Raw genomic sequence first — 20,486 nt, 5'->3', positions numbered from 1 at the left:
GTGTCTATGGTGGATATACCCATTATATCTTCTTTGAGAAAATGCTGAGCTTCGTACCTTAGGAAAAGAAGGGGATGCTTACTAGAAAGTGTGACGGCTAGGATTTCATTTCTGTGGGCATTGACTTCTATATTCATTGTAAAATGTGGAACACAACACGTTACAGCATTTAAGAACTGTTGAAGCAAAGAACTCACATGTGTGTTTCTCTGTTGTAGAAACAGCAGCAATTAAAATGTTGGAATTGAGATGTGAGTTACGGATTTTCTGAATAAGATAGCATTTGTTGAGTGCAAAGCTTCTCTTAAACCCTAATGTGTATCTATCTATCTATATATATAAAAGAGTGATGGCATCAGGGCAGTGGACAAAACAACAAAACTACAGGCCCCCCAACCTCGAAATTTGACAACACAACCCATCATCCACGCCTCTAGGTTGATACAACAAAAAGAAAAGAACAATAAAGTCCTAATTAGAGGGAGAGCAATAATTGTTTTTATCCAATTGCTGCCAGTTTAGAGGGCTAATCTCTGCCCACTTCGTTGCCTAGCAACCAAGGGACAGCCAGGTTTCAGTTAGGGGACAGGCCGATGTAGGCCTCGCTTAGACTTCTTCCACAGATTATCTGATTTGAACTGGATTATATGGCAGTGTAGACTCAAGGCCCTTCCACACAGCTATATAACCCATTTATAATCTTATATTATCTGCTTTGCACTGGATTATCTTGACTCCACACTTCCATATAATTCACTTCAGTGTGCATTTTATACAACTGTGAAGAAGGGGCCTCATCTAATCCAGTTCTAAGCAGATAATATAAGATGATCAATATACAGTAGACTCTCACTTATCCAACATAAACAGGCCGGCAGGATAAGTAAATATATTGGATAATAAGAAGGGATTCAGGAAAAGCTGATTAAACATTAAATTAGGTAATCGTTATACAAATTAAGCATCAAAACATCATATTATACAACAAATTTGACAGAAAAGGTAGTTCCATGCGCAGTAATGCTATGTAGTAATTACAGTAGAGTCTCACTTATCCAACACTCGCTTATCCAACGTTCTGGATTATCCAACGCATTTTTGTAGTCAATGTTTTCAATATATCATGATATATTGCTAAATTCATAAATACAGTAATTACTACATAGCATTACTGCGTATTGAACTATTTTTTCTGCCAAATTTGTTGTCTAACATGATGTTTTGGTGTTTCATTTGTAAAATCATAACCTAATTTGATATTTAATAGGCTTTTCCTTAATGCCTCCTTATTATCCAACATATTCGGTTATCCAACATTTTGCCAGCCCACTTATGTTGGATAAGTGAGACTCTACTGTACTGTATTTACAAATTTACCAGTAAAATATCACAATGAATTTGAAACACTGACTACAAAAACATTGATTATGAAAAGGCAGACTGTGTTGGATAATCCAGAACATTGTATAATCGAATGTTGGATAAGTGAGATTCTACTTTGATATGAAATAATTTCTAGGATAGGATAATGCAGAACAATATAATCTCTAAAACCAGGATAGTAATAAAGAAATAAAGAAATAAAGAAAGTAAATAAAGCAAGGAAATTGGAAATTCCACAAAGGAAACAATCAGGGCCAGCTAACACCTCCCAAGAAAGGATTCTTCCAGAAAGGAAGCTGAGAAGGCAGTGAAGCACTATGTATTACCAAAGTCATTATTATTACTATCATTACTATCCTTACTATTATTATTATTATTATTGACACAACGACGTTGTATGACACAGCAAACAGGATAGATATGCTGGATTTCGTTTCACAAAATCACAAGTCGAACACTTCCCAAGTGTCTAGGACTGTGTGATGTATTTTCGGACGTATTTTCGGATTATTATTATTATTATTATTATTATTATTATTATTATTATTGTGTTGCGGTCAACCGTGAAAATGAATACAATCTGGCTCCAAGTATTCAAAAACACTAAAATCAGAATATATAAAAATTAATGTGGTATAATAAAACAGAACAATACAATCTCTAAAATCAGAACACTAAATAAAGAACAACACTCTGAAAATAGGGGAATTCCACACAGAAAACAATCAGGGCCAGCTAATACCTCCCAACAAAGGATTCCCATCATCAAAGTCTGGCCAATCCTCTGTTTTCTCAGGGCCACAGACAGTAGAAGCATATAAAATATCGCAAACAACACCACTCTGAAAACAAGGTAATTCCAGACAGGAAACAATCAGGGCCAGCTAACACCTCCCAACAAAAAAATCACTCAGGGAGGAAACAGCTAGGCTTTAAATCTGCAAGGCCATTACATCCTAATCATTTTTCCTAATTGCAGCATTCATACTTGCCTCCAACAGACAAAAAAAAACAATCAGAAATATTGTATATTCACAACCTTTAGGAAATAATGTCCCCTGATGGCACAGCATGTTAAAGCGCTGAGCTGCTGAACTTCTGGACCGAAAGGCCGCAGGTTTGAATTGGGGGAACTGACAGAGCCCCCACTGTTAGCCCCAGCTTCTGCCAACCCAGAAGTTCAAAAACATGTAAATGTGAGTGCATCAATAGGTACTGCTCCGGTGGGAAGGTAACGCTGCTCCATGCAGTCATCCCACATGACCTTGGAGGAGTCTACAGACAACGACGGCTCTTCGGCTTAGAAATGGAGATGAGCACCAACCTCCAGAGTAAGACATGACTGGACTTAATGTCTGGGGAAAACCTTTACCCTTGACCTTCACTACCACCAATTCCTCAATACTTTATTTCCCATACCACCATTCTTCGCCACAGCAACGCGTGGCCGGGCACAGCTAGTATATATATAAATGAGTGATGGCATCACGGCGACCAACAAAACAACAAAACTACAGGCCCCCCAACCTCGAAATTTGACAGCACAACCTATTATCCACGCCTCTAGGTTGATACAACAAAAAGAAAAGAAAAATATAGTCCTAATTAGAGGGAAAGGAATAATTGTTTTTATCCTATTGCTGCCAGTTAGGAGACACCCCTAAGGATCATCCAGTTCAACTTCCTTCTACCATGCAGGACGACACAAACCAAACACTCCTGACAGATGGCCATCCAAGATCTGCACAGTAATAATACAAATCGAATCATAGAATCAGACAGTTAGGAAAGACCCCTAAAGGCCATCCAGTCCAACCCAACTCTGCCATTGGACAATACAATCCAAGCACTCCCAACAGATGGCCAGCCAGCTTCTCAATAATAAGAATAAGAATAAGAATATCATACAATCCTAAGGTTAGCAGATACCTCTAAGGATCATCCAGTTCAACTTCCTTATATCATGCAGGAGGACACAATCCAACCACTCCTGACAGATAGCCATCCAATATCTGCATAATAATAATACACATCGAACTATAGCATCAGACAGTTAGGAGACACCCCTAAAGGCCATCCAGTCCAACCCAATTCTGCCATGCAGGACACAATCCAACCACTCCCAATAGATGGCCACCCAGCCTCTCAATACTAATACTAATGATAACAACAACATACAGTCCTAAGGTTTGGAGTGACCCCTAAGGATCATCCAGATCAACTTCCTTCTACCATGCAGGAGGACACAATCCAAGCACTCCTGATGGATGGCCATCCAGCCTCCCCATAATGATGATGATGATGATAATAATAATAATAATAGAAGCATAGAATCCAAGAGTTTGGAGAGACCCCTAAGGGCTATCCAGCCCAACCCTTTCTACTATGCAGCAGGACACAATCCAAGCATTCACAACACATGGACAACATATAAATACTATACAATACTACACAGGGACATAGACCCCCTCTACCCTCACCACTTTCACAGTACACAAACAACCAAATGCATACTAAGCATAAAGACAACCATACAACAGACATTCAATACCACCATTACCTCAACAATTTCTCACCAACACCACCAGACAACGCCACAGCAATGCGTGGCCGGGCACAGCTAGTTTGTAATAAAGGATAATCTTTGTTTGTTTGAACTTTTTTGTACAAGACAGACATTTAGCGTTGTTTCTGGCCACTTCACTTTGAATTTTTATAATACTCTGCCAAATATTTTACTCTCATTAGTATTAAACTATTCTGAAAAAAGAACTTGCCAATTGTACAACATACCTTTGAGTTGAATATGTGTATTACTCATCAGCCTAATATCAATCAAGCTAGTTATACTCCACTTGTGTAAAAGCTGATATTCTTGTATCCTTTATATTAGAAATTTAAAATGGTACTTTAAAATGGCTATTCGATTCTCTCTTTTCAACCATCAAATTATACTGGATTAAATATACCTGATGGTGAAAAGGAGGGCAGAAGGAGGATTGGAGGAAGGGAGAGGGAAAGAAAATGTGACTAGCTGCTTTTGTATTTTTGCATGAGTTGTCATGGATATGAATCACTTCTTCAAATGAAATGCAAAGATCTTTCAGATCTTTTCATTGGTTAAGTCATGTTGATGTATGAAATGCCTAATAATAATAACACTGAGCTGTAACAATTCTGCATTATCACCCTTGATGCTATCCAGTACTTGAAGCCAATCACTAATAAATACAGCAACTAGGATCTGTCTGGCCTCTAGTGTAATACAGATCTGCATCTTAGATTTGTAGGCATAGACAGCCCTGATTTATGCTTGTAGACAGTATTTTAAGTCTACACGTGCGATTCGCTAAGGCTGTGAAGCATCAACACCTTGACTTGTCCATTGGAATCAATCTTGTACGAACCCGCATGATCTCTTCGTTTGTCGGGGGAGGCCTCCTCTTGCTTCCGCCTCTGTCACAAGTGCGGTTGGTGGGGACGAGGCCTTCTCCGTGGTGCCCCCCCCCCCCCGACTCTGGAACACGCTCCCCAGGGAAATTAGGCAAGCTGCCACCTTGGAAGTGTTCAGGAAGAGCCTGAAAACCTGGCTCTTTGCACAGGCTTTTGAATAAGTACTGCCCATTGTACGTTAAACCCTTATACTAGCGGTTACTTCTGACTGGTTGTACCTGTTGGTTAACTCTTCGATATAGCCACAGGGTTCACCCCAGTTTAAGGTTCTCCCCATGATCTTATAGCACCTTAACTTCCTTCATGTTTACAAGTTTCACTCAGTGCACTTTGCTCAGTTCATCTTATGATTTCATCGCTGTGTTTTAACCTGTGTTTTACAATTACTGTGATTTTATTTTATGCCTTTTAATTTTATTTGTGTGTTTTTCTGTATTTGATACCATTGTATGCTTGTTTTATATTTGTAAGCCGCCCCGAGTCCCTCTGGAGAGATGGAGGCGGGGTATAAAAATAAAATAATAATAATAATAATTATTATTATTGTTGTTGTTGTTGTTGTTGTTGTACTGGCAGGGTATGCTCACATTCTATTCATATGGATAGCATTGCCACTCCACTCCAGGCCTGATCCTATAGAGGTGTGCTACCATAATGCTTCTCATTGTCAGAGGCCTGCAGAGTGCAGCTATACTGGTCTTTGTTTCTGCATGTGCATGGATTGGGTGTTTTGTTTTGTTCTGCTCATGATCATAGAGTTGGAAGAGACCTCAAGGGCCATCCAGTTCAGCCTCCTGCCATCCAAGAACACACAATAAAAGCACTTCCAACAGTTGGCCATCTAGCCTCTTCCACAGATATATAAACCTCCCTTGCTTAATTTTCCAATATACCTCACAACCTCTGAGGATGTCTGCTATAGATGTGGGCGAAAAGTCAGAAGATAATGCTTCTGGAACATGGCCATACAGCCTGGAAAATGCACAACAACCCGGTGATTCTGGCCATGAAACCTTCGACAACACATCCAACCTCTGTTTCAAAAGCTCCAGTGAAGGGGACTCAACTACCCTCAGAGGCAGCATATTCCACTGATGAACGGGTCTTAACAATCAGGAAGATTTTTCTGATGTTTAGGTGGGATTTCTTTTCCTATACTTTGATTCTGTTGCTTTGTGTCTTATGATGAAGACACAAGAGCCCTTGGTTTAGGTAGATTTACGGTATGTGTATTCCAGTTGGTTCTTAATGTTTGAAAACATTCAGTGCTTTTGAGATTCACCATTAAGCAATTGTATTTACCAGTAATACATATTCAGATGCCCCTTAAATGTCAGGGATTCTATACTTCGTAGCTTATTTCTTGTTATGACACCTGTTTGTCATAAGAGCTCAACTATGTAAGCAGGATCATTAGATCCCAGTTAAGTCACATGATTCTTGGGCCTTTATCTGCTTAGTTTAGATTTAAAGCATATTGCTTCTGCTTACAAATTGGTGTCTGCTACATGAAGCAAATTTGTGCTCCCAAACACATTTGCCTCTTCTGCATTATCAGTCATTATTATAACTAAGCTTCTCCTAAAGCTAATGCATTCCTTTCAACTTCTAGGATAATTGCAGCAAACAATAGATATTGTAAAAGGCATTCATATATTTTGAATATTAAGTAGACTGGAGACAATCTTCCAAACTAAACTATCTTGCACCCCTTACTCTGTCAAATTAGTTAGAATGCTACACCTGGCTTGGCTAATATGTATATCTTTTAATGTGAGATTGTGGAATTGTGGATTACCCTGCTCAGGTGGAATGTTTTTTTTACAGACCATTAGGATGAATAATCTTCTGTGCAGATTTACACAGAAGAGCTTTGCCTTTTAGAATATCAAGTGTACGTTGAGATTCTGAGAGCTTTGTGCCTAATGGGTTGGGGATGAGGAAGCTGTCAGTTCTCTAAATGTTGCTGTCTTAAGGTCAGTGGAAGCCATTGTGACATTCTAATGATTTCCAGCCCATCAATTTTATCACAGCAGGACTCAGATATCATCGGCATTTCTGATGCAAAACATTAGTAGTTCTGTGACTGATTTAAAAAAAACAAAATGAACTCATCCTATAAATGGCAGGAGATTGGCAGCATGAAACTTATATCCTGGAGAAGATATTTGAAGCAGGATGCTCAGGGATGTGCCTACACTTGGCTAATCCTTATGGAGCCTAGCATTCCTGTTAGTGGATATTGGTACATTCCTGGGAACTTGAGTAACACCAAGCTGGCCAGTTCAGAAGCGGAAATGGTCCCAGCTAGAGATGATGGAAGGGATTTTAAATACTCAAGGACTCTCATATACATGGAAGGTTATTGGGGGGTGGGGGTGGTTTAAGCTACTCGGCTGGTTTGAGGAGGACTTGTATTGAATTGTTTCCAGAGTCTACAGTGGGTTCAGCACAGCTGAACCATAAAATATTGAAGGGTGTCAGTTTTGGATATGAAGAGAGAAGGACCTGGAAAGGAAGACATTGTTTTGCTTCAACTTTCTCTGACTGAGTGACTACAATAGCTGTCTTAGGTTGTAGACCAGTGGCCACTCCTAAACTTAAGTACTGTATACATATTCAGTATAGCTGCAAAATATTTCTGGATAGCAGAAAAGGAAAACAGGATTGTGGAGTATGTATAGAACCATAGAATTGTAAAGTTAGAGGAGACCACAAGGGCCATTCAGTCCCAACCCCCTGCCATGTGGGAATGCACAATCAAAGCACTCCCAAAATATGGCCAACTAGACTTTAGGTTGTTGTATGTCTTTCGGGCTGTGTGGCCATGTTCCAGAAGTATTCTCTCCTGATGTTTCCAGAAGTATTCAGGAGAGAATACTTCTGGAACATGGCCACACAGCCCAAAAGACATACAACAACCCTGTGATCCCAGCCATGAAAGCCTTCGACAACACAACTGGACTTTCTTCGAAAACCTCCAGAGAAGGAGATTTCACCATAATCCAAGGCAGAATGTTCCACTGTTAAACAGCTCTTACCACCAGGAAGTTCTTCCTAATGTTTAGGTAGAATCTCTCTTCCTTTAAGTTAACTCCAATGTTTGGTATGCTAAAGCTTCAACTCTGACTCATCTTTCTATTATCTGACTACTTCATAAATGACAAATGCATATTATTTGTAATGAATTAGTACCACAAGGCATTTCATCACCACCACATGAATCATTATACTTCCAGTGAAAGAAAATATATTATTTGGTTAAGGAACAAATATCAGAATAAAATGATATATTTACAATATATTTATATAATATATTTCTTTTATTTTAAAGCCAGAGTCTGCATATTTTTACTGACTCCACCCAAAATTGCTTCTGACTCCAAAGCCATGAAAGAAAATTATCAATCTAAAAAAGCTCACATCTCTCTGACAAATTATAGCATTGCATGGTTTTATTTCCAGCGATGCAACAAAGTAATAAATGCAGACAGAGAGCAGGAGAGACTGTATGTACTCTCTACTGACAAGAAGAAGAATGAAAATTCTGCATCCAGGTTATCCAAACAGAATGCCAAAATTTTATATGTCATGGGTATCAGCTGTAATTGGTTTCTTACTTTATATACCGTGTGTCAGGAGTTTCCTCCTGCTTCCAAGCAGGACTCCTTGAAGTAATCTAAGCTGCTGCCACACACTGATTTTAAACCCCCCCCCCCCCCCCCCCCCCCGTAACTTAATGGGAAGCTTCCAAGAGCTTAACTTGGACTTTTCCACCTTTAACTGTGCAGAAACCTTTCCTCCCCCACTTCCCAGTAAAAGATGAGAAACCGAGCAAAGGCACAAGGCAGGAATGTGAGAAAGGTTGAGATCTTTAATGGAAAGCTTTTATTTTAAGAAAGCAATCTATACATCAGCAAAGGGATATCTTTTACATGAAGGCAACTTCCTTCAGGCACACTTAAGAAACCAGCCTGGGTCATATTCTGCCAAGGTTAAAAGAAACATAATTCCGTACTGCAAACTAGTAATACATCCATGTGTTTCAAATGATAACAAATGGATGTTCATGGATATTTGATGTCCATGAAGGGGAAGGCTGGGAGTAGATCATGTGCTGTTGCGTCAACCAACTTTTTATAGATATAGCGGGCCACCACTTTGTTCTCTCCCTTGCCATGTGCCACCTAGGGTTTTTTTTAATAACATTGACTCAGGAGCCTCTGGAGCCTTTGGCAATTAATCCGTCTTGATGGGCTAACTGATCAGCCATGATCTCTCATAATCCCTTGTGGTCTTCTGTAATGCTGGTCACAATAGCTATAAATCTAAGCCCAACATCTTATTAACCATTGATTATCTGGAAGAGACTATACTGCTTGACTATGTTGCCCAGATAATGGGGATGGGTCCATTATCACACCATGTTCCATAATTCTTTATACAGTATATATAATTTAGTGACATGGCAAGAGTTGTTCAAGACCACTTACCTTCCTGCTTGTCAGTGTTTACTTACTTTGCCTCTGAGAGATCATTGCCCAGATTCTTTCAGAAGTATTCCTTTGACCCAGTAATGATTAGAAATTTGCTTTTCTTTTGATCTTTTCACAGAGCTCATAAAATATTTTATTTTTATTCTCTCAGAAATATGGCCTTGTTTGTAAGCTCTTGGGACAGAGCTTTTGCTGACGTTTTTCTGCAGAGCATCAAATACATATCTGCTGTATAAATACAATATGCAGGCATTTCCTGCTCATAAAAGGAAAGTATTCTCACCACACCCACCATTTCCAAATAGGGCTCAGTTGATTAGCTTAAAAAGACTTCCTCCTGCCTCTTAGGCGGAATCTATCAAAATGCTTTTGATTTTTCTAAAAAGTGCTAGTTTGGCAATATGTGGTAAATTAGATTCATAGAATTACTGAGCTCCTGCTGAAATCTGCTTTTCATGGGTATATTTCATACTATGTCATCTTTATTCATTGTCACTTTAGAGTCAATTTGAGTCTAACCTTTACAAATGATGGAAAGTGTACTTTTCATAATTTAATATCCTTGATGTGTCGAACTTGGAGTAGATTTAATCAAACATTCAGCAAAAGGCATGGTAAAAGATACCACAAAGAATCAAATAACACTTATAAACTCTGTATCTGGTGAAAGCCTGATAAATGTTATAAAAAATATCTGTCTTTTGAGCTAGACTCCCAGTGGCCAAAACAGTGCTTTTCTTGTGTTCTATCCTGATTAAAACCTAAAAGGAGGAACACAGCTAAATGCTACTTTTAATGAGTTGCTGTCATGCTTCTTCAGTTCATTTGAGATCAAATTACTGGAAAATGCTGTGTTAAAGGAAAATCATATTGAAATAGTGCTTGGCAGGAGATACCAAACACTTAAGGAACAAGATCATTATCTGGAAAGTGGCAAATATTTTATTAAGTTCCCCTAAACATGCATTGTGAGATATGGAAATGCCAGATTGTATTACCTATGTTGACTCTTTCATGAAGTTTCACATAGAAAGTTATAGCTGTTTGTTTATTGGTATGGACTTGTTATGTTTCTATGGCTTCCGTCTCCCCATTTTATTTTTTATTTTCACAACAAACCTGTGATATAGATGTGGCTGCAAGAGAGTTAACTGCCCAAAGATCACTACTGAGTGACCTACAGGTGAGTTTCATGGCTCAGCAGTGATTAGAATATAACCTCTTACTACTACTCTAGCACTGGAGCCCCTGGTGGCGCAATGGGTAAACCTCTTGTGCCAGCTGGACTGCTGACCAACAGGTCAGTGGTTCGAATCCAGGGAGAGCAGGTGAGCTCCCTCTGTCAGCTCCAGCTCCTCATGTGGGGACATGAGAGAAGCCTCCCACAGGGTGGTAAAACATCAAACATCTGGGTGTCCCTTTGGCAACATCCTTCAAGATGGCCAATTCTCTCACACCAGAAGTGACTTGCAGTTTCTCAAGTCGCACCTGACATGAAAAACAAAAACAAAACCTAGCACTATAACCACTACATCACACTGGTTCTTAATTAACACAAGAACAAATACCAACAATTGAATGGGTCCTACAGCTAATCAGGCCTGAACTCTACCTAGAAAGCTGGACAGTGAAAAAAGCTGATGGGAAGGAAATGAACTTATCTGAGATGTGGTGCTGGGGAAGAGTTCTACGGATACCAAGGAGAGCTAAAAAGACAGATGAATGGATTCTAGACCAAGTCAAGCCTGAACTTGCCATAGAAGCAAAAATAATTAATCTTAGTCTATTGCATATGGTGTAGTGGTTTAGGTATTCATCTAGGTCTAGAGCAGATTCAGATCCCTCTGCCATAAAAGATCACTGGGTGGACTTCGGGAAAGTCACTCGCCCTCAGCCCAAGAGGAAGGCAATGGCAAATTCCTCTGAGAAAATTTTGACAAGGCAACACTGTAATAAATTCACATTAGAGTTCCCATAAGTGAGAAATTGCTTGAAGTCACACAAAAACAAGAAAAAAGGATTCCACCTAAACATTAGGAAAAATCTCCTGACAGTTAGAACTGTTCGTCAGTGGAATATGGGGGCTAAGAACGTGGTGGAACCACTATCTCTGGAGGCTTTTAAATAGTGGCTGGATGGCCATTTATCGGGATTGCTTTGACTGTGTTCCTACATGGCAAGGATTGGACTGAATTGTCCTTGTAGTCTCTTTCTGTTCCAGAATTCTGATAAAGTATAGTTTGCCTTTTTTGTGAGACAACATGATTCATTAGAAAAGATTATAATGGGCTGACAGTAGAATAAGAAGATGGCTGCATTACAGAATGATAAACTTAATCAAGGAAGCCACAACTCATTGTTTGCATGGTCAGAGTAGAGATATTGATGACATATTTGGAAGTCTTTTGTTTATAGAGTCAGCATAAATCCAAGCCAGGTTGATGGCAGTTAGCAACATTATTTAAAGTGTCTCTGCACTGCCTCCAAGCCCACAAGGACCTCTGCACAATTTAACTTTACCTTCCCTATTTCTTTAGATTCCACTTAAGGATACAAAAGGTAATACAGACAGTCCCCGAGTTACAAACATCCAGCTTACAACTCATAGATAAGAACCGGGATGAGACAATAGGAAGTAAGAGAAATCTACCCCTCGGAAGTGGAATTCATTCCTGGAAAAGGTGTCTCCACTGCAGCTTTCCCACAAATCCTTATTTTTACAGCAAACCAACATTTTCAAAATTCAATTATCATAGGGACAGAAAGTGCGGTGAAATCTCCTGAACAGAGACACAGACAGCAAAGCAAACACCATAGGGGTGTTATAACCCTTCCCAATGCTATCTAAAGTGTGTGTATGGCTGGATTTACACTAACAATTTTAACTTAAGAACAAACCTTCAGAACCTATCTTGTTGATAACATGTGGACAGCCATGTATAGAATTTTACACAAATGAATAAATGCTATTGAACTGAGGAAAAAATGAGAATATTTTTTTCCTTGGAAGGAGGGCCTCTTAGGTTGGATGAAGTGTCAAAAGGTTTTGCCCCTAAATTTTGAAGCCTTGATCCTGTGGCTATCATTGTATATTATCAGCAAAAGATGTACCTCTTCCCTGTCACCCCCTTTTACTGTACTGATTCTAAAGGCAAGGCAGAATACTTTGTTTTCCTAGAAGGCTCTTAAGATTTCTAGCTTGCTGTGCCATAAGCCTTCTCAAAATGAAAAATGTTGAGTTGTAAAAGGCGTAGGTATAATATATATTTCCTGTGGCTAAAAAGACACCTCCCCCCGGCAAGTCAGTTTTGCAGTTCTGGTTTCATCAATCAAAGTGTAGCCTTGAACAAGCTGTCAGTTGTGCTGATGGCTCATTCATCTCAACTGTAAAAGTGAATATGAAATACAAACTTTCCAAACAGAAAAGCTGGCTCTGTTCACAACTGGGTGGTGCTGTTCATAACTTTTGGAAAGGGCATAGAAACAGCTATTGGGGGATAGCCTTGGAAGAATCGTGCATTGTGAAAGTGCCCCTCAGATAGGAGGTTGAATGTGGTAGGATAAAAACCTGTGATTTAGACTGAAGCTTGAGAGAGATTAAACTTTTGCCATCACTTCATGGAAAAGCAGACAGAATTGGAAGAAGGCTTGCCTTTTTACTTATTGTATGTGACCAGAATCAAAAGGCAAGTCTAGGTTCATCATGATAGATGTGTTTTCCTTCCATTCTCCCCAGATAGCTTATAAGGCAAGTCTTTTAGCACTAGCAGTAATTCTTCTTTATTGTTAACTGCCAAATCTAACCAGCTGATGAGCTTATTGTATATTTTGTAAGCTTTTAGAAATCCCTCTTGTCTCAGTGTCTCTTCTGCTCTTTTACTTGGTGCAGATAAAAAAGACAGAATGTTTATGCCTTCAAAAACATTTAAAAAGTAAAGGACACGGGAATGGGTAAGTATAAGAAAAATGCAGGAAGAAATTGATAAAACATGTTCATTCAAAGCACAGGAAGCAAACAAAAAAACTTATCTAGATGAAAACCTGTAAAACTAATTCAGATTTTCTTCTTACTATCAAAGTAGAAAATCAGATATAACAAAAGAGTCAATAGGGATTCAAATAGACTTCAATAGCAATATACTTTTCAAGAAACAATGTATGATTACTCAGGGAGTTTTAGTTAAAAAGATAATAACTACTTGGTTTCTTTGTTTCAGAATTTGGAATTTAACACCTGTTAACATTCCCTTACAGAATGGTTGCTATCTTTTCATAAAGTATCCTTTTCAAGAGTATCCCCATATTTTAGTTGAAATGTAAGAGTACTACTGCTACCATCCATGTTATTTATTAGGCCTTATGGCACCACTGGATTATAATTCCTGGATTTTGGTACCACACTTAAAGAAATATGAGCAGCTACCACAGTCAATAATAGAACAGAACAATAATTAGCAATAAGTGAAGAATGATGGATCCTCTCATACTTACAAGTCTTTTAGTTCATTAACCATATCACTCTGTTTTGATTTCTTCATGTGCATTTCCGTTTCTGATTTTTGTGGATTTCTGTAAGTTGTAGTCAAAAACATTTGGAAGGCATTAGATTCTGTCTCCCTGTCCTAGACTTGGTTTGTGTATGTTCATGTGCCTTCAAATTGTCAGTTGACAAATGGTAACCACATGAACTTAATGGGCTTTTCTTAGCTAAAAAGAAATACTTGAAGATGTTTTTTTCTTGTTCCTTCCTCAGACTGGTGGTCTTTCATTCATGTACTAACCAGAGTTGAACCTACATAGCTTCCAAGATCAGACTGCATTGTGTTTCTTCATTTTATGCTCTGTTTTTTTGCTGTGTTGCTATTGTCTCCTGTCTACTCAGACATGTCAATGTAATATGATGTCTTATATACAAACCTATCAGTCCTTCATGTTAGCATAACAATGGCCTTTCCTACTTCATAGTATAATATTCTTGTATCTTATCAAGATGCTTCAGGTTGTCATTGGCCAGTTCTTTTTTTTATATGATTAAACACTGATCCCTAGGAAGATGCTATGGTGCCTGATTTTTCATTTGGCCATCTTGCTTGGCTGACTTGAGTAGCTTTGTTGTTCACATCTTTCTTTGGATGATATGCATTAGAGGAACAGAATATCTTGTCAAAATGCTGCTGTGTCCATTCATCCCATAATTCTTGTGTATTGTGATGCTGTTTGTTTCCTTGATGTCAAAGTGTTAAGCACAAATGTGTGCTATTACATATGCTGTGATGCAGCCAACTGTGAAGAACATGATTTTAACTACATAATCACTGAGCTTTCACTAATACGTTGCTGTAAGCTTTATGTCTGGTGCAACATGTAAGGAAATCTCTGACACCTTCTAATGGCAGTTGGAACATGCTCTGTAATGGCAACTGTATTAGTTTTACTGTGTTTTATGCCTGGGAAATGAAGTTTTCATTTTGCTGAAGATGAAAAGGGATTAGAAGGGACTTCCTGTTCTTCAGCCATCAATAATTTTACTTCACATTTTAATATCTGGTTGACTGATTCTAGCATATATATTCATAATTGAACATTTGACCCTTCATTGAAAAATATGGGTCAGCATTGAGTTCTAACTGACAATCTGTGTGGTAACAGTCAATCACTCATTAACATGGGTGTATAAACTCCCATGGGTGTATAAACTCCGGTGGCTCAGTGTGTTAAAACACTGAGCTGCTGAACTTGCAGACCAAAAGGTCCCAAGTTCAAACCCGTGGAGCGGAGTGAGCGCCCGCTGTTAGCTCCAGCTTCTGCCAACCTAGCAGTTCGAAAACATGCAATGTGAGTAGATCAATAGGTACCGCTCCAGCAGGAAAGTAACGGCGTTCCATGAAGTCATGCCAGCCACATGACCTTGGAGGTATCTACGGACAATGCCGGCTCAAATGGAGATGAGCACCAACCCCCAGAGTCAGACACGACCGGACTTAACATCAGGGGAAACCTTTACCTTTACCTTTTATAAACTGTTGTAACCATAAAAATATTTGTCTGCAGAATCTCCATTTGTCTTGGAAATATGGGATGTTCTCCCCCCCTCCTGATTTCCTACAGAATTGTTCCATGTATCTGTGCTCTTGTGAAATTGATCTTGTCAAAAGTACCTGGGTGGAAATTTGCAGGGATGTGCTGAACTTCCCCTTCCCTTTCAGGAAAGGGGGCTTACTGGTGGGGGATTTATACCCTATGCTGAAGATTTGTTTATTTAGAAAGGAAGGACATTAAAGGTTTCTTTCACTTAAATGTGTGTTGTAAATTACTTCAGTCGAAGACAGGTTAGCCACATTCTTTTTATAGCAATTTTATTACACCCAGGAGAGGATTTACTTGCCAGCAAACCGTAAAACAGTTATATTTGTCGGGCTATTAAAAGCAATGGTGTAACATACTTTCTTTCTTTGGCTATCTGAAAATATCCTCTAACTTGTAATAAAAACTTTGTGTTTTGTTTGCTTCACTGACAAATCTTCCTTTGAGTTGTCGAAGGCTTTCATGGCCGAAATCACTGGGTTGCTGTGAGTTTTCACACAACCTGAAAACTATCTATAGACCCACTAAGAACAACTCTCAGAAAACAGAGGAATTCCAGACAAGAAACAATCAGGTCCAGTTAACACTTCTCAACAAAGGATTCCCCCAGGCAGGAAGCAGCCAGGCTATGAAGCTGCTAGGCTATTCAATGCTAATCAAGGTGATCAGTTGCAACATTCACACTTGCCTCAGGCAGACAAGAGTTCTTTCTTCCACCCTGAACATTCCAGAGATATATAAACCCCACTTGCCTAGTTTCCAACAGACCTCACAACCTCTGAGGATGCCTGCCATAGATGTGGGTGAAACACTAGGAGAGAATGCTTCTGGAACATGGCCATAAAGCTCGAAAAACTCACAGCAACCCAAATCTTCCCTTGTTTTAAACATACCTTGTATACTTAAGTCTAGACATTGTAGTCAAAGAACTGACCTAAAACCTGTGTTGAATACTGTGTGACTACTGTTCCTTAAATCTTATTTAAAAAAACAAGCCTTCCCCCTCTGAGTGGGGTGCTGAAAGGTGAGAGCTTAGTCCATCCCAAAAAAATCCAAAAGAAGCATTTACCCTTTCTACTCTCTCCTCTATGGCACTGCTTCTGTTCTTTTTGAATGTCTGAATGGGAAAATGCCAGTGCTGGTGGCCAGAGGCGGTTGTCCCTGGAGGCACTACTGGCACTTTCCTCTTTATGTTGAATGACCCCTTGGCTTATAGTAGGGATCAAGTCATATCAAAGTCAGCCCTCAACTTATACATGAGGTCAACCTAGAATTGTATTTCTCATTTAAACCCGAAAGGCAGAATTTAATTTTAAAGAGTTTCAGCACAGTCCTTTGTGTGTTTAATCTAGTTTCGATTGTTTTTGATGGGGTTTAGCACCAGGTAAGTGTGTTTGAAAGGGCAAATGCTAGGGGTTAGAGGCTAGTCTGGCTCACATAGAGGATCTTGATGTCTTTTTGTGGACTTTTAAAGCATTTAGAGCCTTTGCCGTAAAGTACCCTCTCCCTTGGTTTTGCTACTTTTTAGGATCCCCTCAACTGTTTTAGGATCAGTGGCGTCTTTTATGAATGAAAAAGAAGCAGGGCATTTGGGGTCAAAATAAAACCTCAGAATGTTTGGGCTCAAATTTTTTGGGGGATGCTGGAGATCCTACAAGGTCTCAGAGACTATGTTTGTGACCCACGTGAGGAGCTTAGGTGACATTTTCCCCTCCTCAGTGTATAGGAACATAGCCTGAGTCAGTTAATGTCTAGTGGTTTAGATAGAGGTGCACAACCATTCATTACCTGAATTACATGGGGAATGTAGATCAGGATTTATGTCATCTCCATTCTCAGAATGCTATAAGTCTCATTCATGAATCTGTTCAGGTATTCTGATCTACATTCTCTGTGTGTAGGGATGAGGTGCATGCCTTTCAAAAAGAACTTTAGTTGGTTTTGTTTTAAAGTACCCATAAAAGTTTATCAGCAGTCAGATTTCTATGAACAGTCTAGGAAACGATTTTTTTCCTGTTGATTGATTCAGTTTTGTTGAAAGGGTTTGTTGAAAATGGTGAGATATGATGAAATCTGGACTCGAGTGCTTCATATTCACAAAATAGATGAAATACTTCATTTAAAAAGTTGGTTAATTTAATAAAATCTACATTTTTTGTCAATCAGCAGCTATAATTCAAGTCGAAGGAAATCCAAACACGTTTTCAAACTTATCAGGGCTCAAGCTTACTGAGAACAAAACTTGCTTATGCTCCCCTTGCTTGCTGCTTTGAGGAGGAACTTGAAAAAGAAACTGCAGAGAATAAAGGCATTTCCTCCAGATGGACTTGATGTATGGACCATATTTCTCTCTATAGTCAGAATCACTGGAAGATTGAGACTGTCAGTCACTGAAAACCTGAATGCAAGGGGTTAACCGATATCTTACAGAACTGGGAGGGCCTCCTATCACAGAAAGGTATAAGTTAGCTATTCATGAATCTTCCAATGCACATTACTTTTCTACAGGAGTTCATTTATCAAAGAATAGGGATTTTGTTTCCACTATCTGAGAACACCTCTGATAACACCAACTCCTCAAGGTGTCTAGCATATTGCAACAAGCCATTATGTAATCAGTATTTAGACTGACTTAATGAGGAATACGGCTCTACATACAGATAAGGATTTGAATGGCCTTATCAGAAACCTTATGAACGCAGTAGAGAAGCTTGGCAGTTAGTGGTCACCAAGCCTGGTCCCTCACATCTTAGCATTTGATTTTTGTGACAGAAGACACAGCCTTTGTTCTCCATGCATGTATCAGGCACCTAGCCATTTTCACCTAGTTTTCTAAACTCGTTATTTTCCTTAGTAGGCTTCCTCTACCATACATTCTTTATCCAAGTGATCCCAGCTTATTGATCTCCAACTTAAAGTGACCTTCAGTTGACTTTTGTTATGAGATGAGGTCTTGTAAGTTCAGGTCTGTGGCCTCTTTATTGAATCAATTGAACAGTAATGTGGTATCTCTCTTTTCCTACTCTGTTCAATGTTAACCAGCATTACTATTTTTACATAGAGTTGTGTCATCTAATGATTCACCCAAAGGATGTTAGCCTCAATTCAGTCATTTTGGCTTCAAGAGCAATTTTAAATTTGGTTTGCTCTTAGATGTATCCAATAGTCTTTCTAATCTTTTGTAGCCATCTTTTGTAACTCTTTCTTAGCACCACACTTCTAATGGGTTGAATCTCTTGTTAATTTTCTTGCCTGTTTGACTTTCACAGCCATACTTGTCAATTTCTGCTTCTTATTTCACGTAAGCCACTTCTTCAACATCTTGGTTCACCTTTGTACTTGTGGAGATTTCCCATCCTTGCTACATCCATCATCGGCCAGCACTCATGTCAAAGTAGGATGGCCTCCCAAGCGTAGGGTCTTGGTGTTGGGTTCGTAGGTGACGGTGGAGACCTATTCTTGACCTGCATGTTCTTCCACAGTGAGGACATTGGTTTCTGGCTGGAAGGTGGTCCCGGTAAGGGTTGGCTTGTGACGCATTCCTCTTGACACGTTTCTCTCTTTTGTCCTCCATTTGTGCCTCTTCTAATTCCACAGCACTGTTGGCAACAGCTGACCTTTAGTTAGAGTACTCAAGGACCACAGCTTCCCGGTTCTTAGTCTCTATGCCACAGTTTTTAAGGTTGGCTTTAAGCCCATCTTTAAATCTCTTTTCCTGTCCACCAATCTTCTGTTTTCCACTTTTCAGTTGGGAGTAGAGTAACTGCTTGGGAGATGGTGGTTAGGCATTTGGACAACGAGGCCAGTTCAATGAAGTTGATGGTGGAGGATAATCGCTTCAGTGCTGGTGGTCTTTGCTTCTTCCAGCACACTGACATTTGTCGCATCTACAGCTACACCCATAGCTACACTGAAAGAGTACCAATATTGTTTTTGTTACATCTCCAATTCCCACTTAGATTTTTTTCACGTCAGCCCATACTGATAAAGCCATTTGCTGTATCAGAAGTAATTTCTACTTCATTTGGCTTACATTTTATGCCTTTTCCCCTTGTATTACTTATTTTTTGTATTATTAAAATAGAAAACAAGTGTGTCACTGAATAGATAAAGAAACAGAAAACTTTAAATTGAGGACATAATAAATAATGTATTCATTATACTGTTTGGTTGATTACATGCATGCATATACAATACTTCAAGTGAGGAACCTTATGCTTGCTGCCATTTAATATTTTTGTTTATAGTCTCCCATTTTCCCAGTTCTGGAATTTAATATTTTATCATTTCTTTAAAAACTAAACATAAAATAAATATTTTCTTATTAAAAACTTTTATATGTTCATTGTATTGTTCCTGCCATCATCAGTTATCAATTACTAAATGGCTTTCAATGGGTGAAAAACTCGGGGCTATGTCTGTTTTTATTGTTGTTTTTATTGTTGTTTTTATTGTTATTTTAAAGCTAAGTGTATTGTTTTAATCTATTTCTGTAAACCGCTCCGAGCCAAACTGGGAGTTGTGGTATACAAGTCTAATAATAAATAAATAAATATTACTAAAAATGAAATGATTAACTTCAAAAATGGTCCCTGGCACATCAAACTTTTTTTTCTTTTTTCATGCGGGCAGTGTGAAAGTGGGCATGGTCCTCCAAATGTCCTAGGGAATGAGACAATGCTACATTAACAGTTGCCAATTCCTCATCTAGACATATTGCTTTCTTATAAGGAACATTTGTCATACTGTTATGGGATTAATTCCCTTCATGGGAAGGGTACATCACACACACATACATACTGACTTACATGTCCTCTTGCATAGGAAAAAAATATATTTATTTAAGTTCAACAAGTTTTGGCCAAGTAAAGGACTGTAGGAGAGGCTCAAGTAAGCATCTTTCATTTACAGGCTTCTGCTACATGGTTAGACAAGGAATCCAAGTTGGGATAGTTGGAATTTGATAGAGCTTCCTGAGTCAGTTTAGAGCTTTCCCAACAATTTTATCCCAATCATATATCTGTACAAAGCATGTTTCACTTCAGTTACTCCCAGTCTCCTTGTCCTTCT

General features: G+C 38.9%; 1 protein-coding gene and 1 long non-coding RNA gene across 6 annotated transcripts in view; both read left to right on the top strand.

The window, feature by feature from the left end:
• Positions 1-20,486, top strand: part of chid1 (chitinase domain containing 1) — a 134,118-nt gene that overhangs the window by 22,220 nt on the left and 91,412 nt on the right. The gene's annotated exons all lie outside the window — the stretch shown is intronic.
• Positions 8,942-15,629, top strand: LOC134297793 (uncharacterized). Its single transcript, XR_010004671.1, has 2 exons — positions 8,942-13,283; positions 14,086-15,629. It is a non-coding gene; the product is annotated as an uncharacterized LOC134297793 (long non-coding RNA).

The sequence above is a fragment of the Anolis carolinensis genome, chromosome 1 (genome assembly GCF_035594765.1).
Source record: "Anolis carolinensis isolate JA03-04 chromosome 1, rAnoCar3.1.pri, whole genome shotgun sequence".
NCBI classification, from domain to species: Eukaryota; Metazoa; Chordata; class Lepidosauria; order Squamata; family Dactyloidae; genus Anolis; species Anolis carolinensis.
Note: the sequence above shows the minus strand (reverse complement) of the source record. Positions and strands in the feature narration are given on the sequence as shown.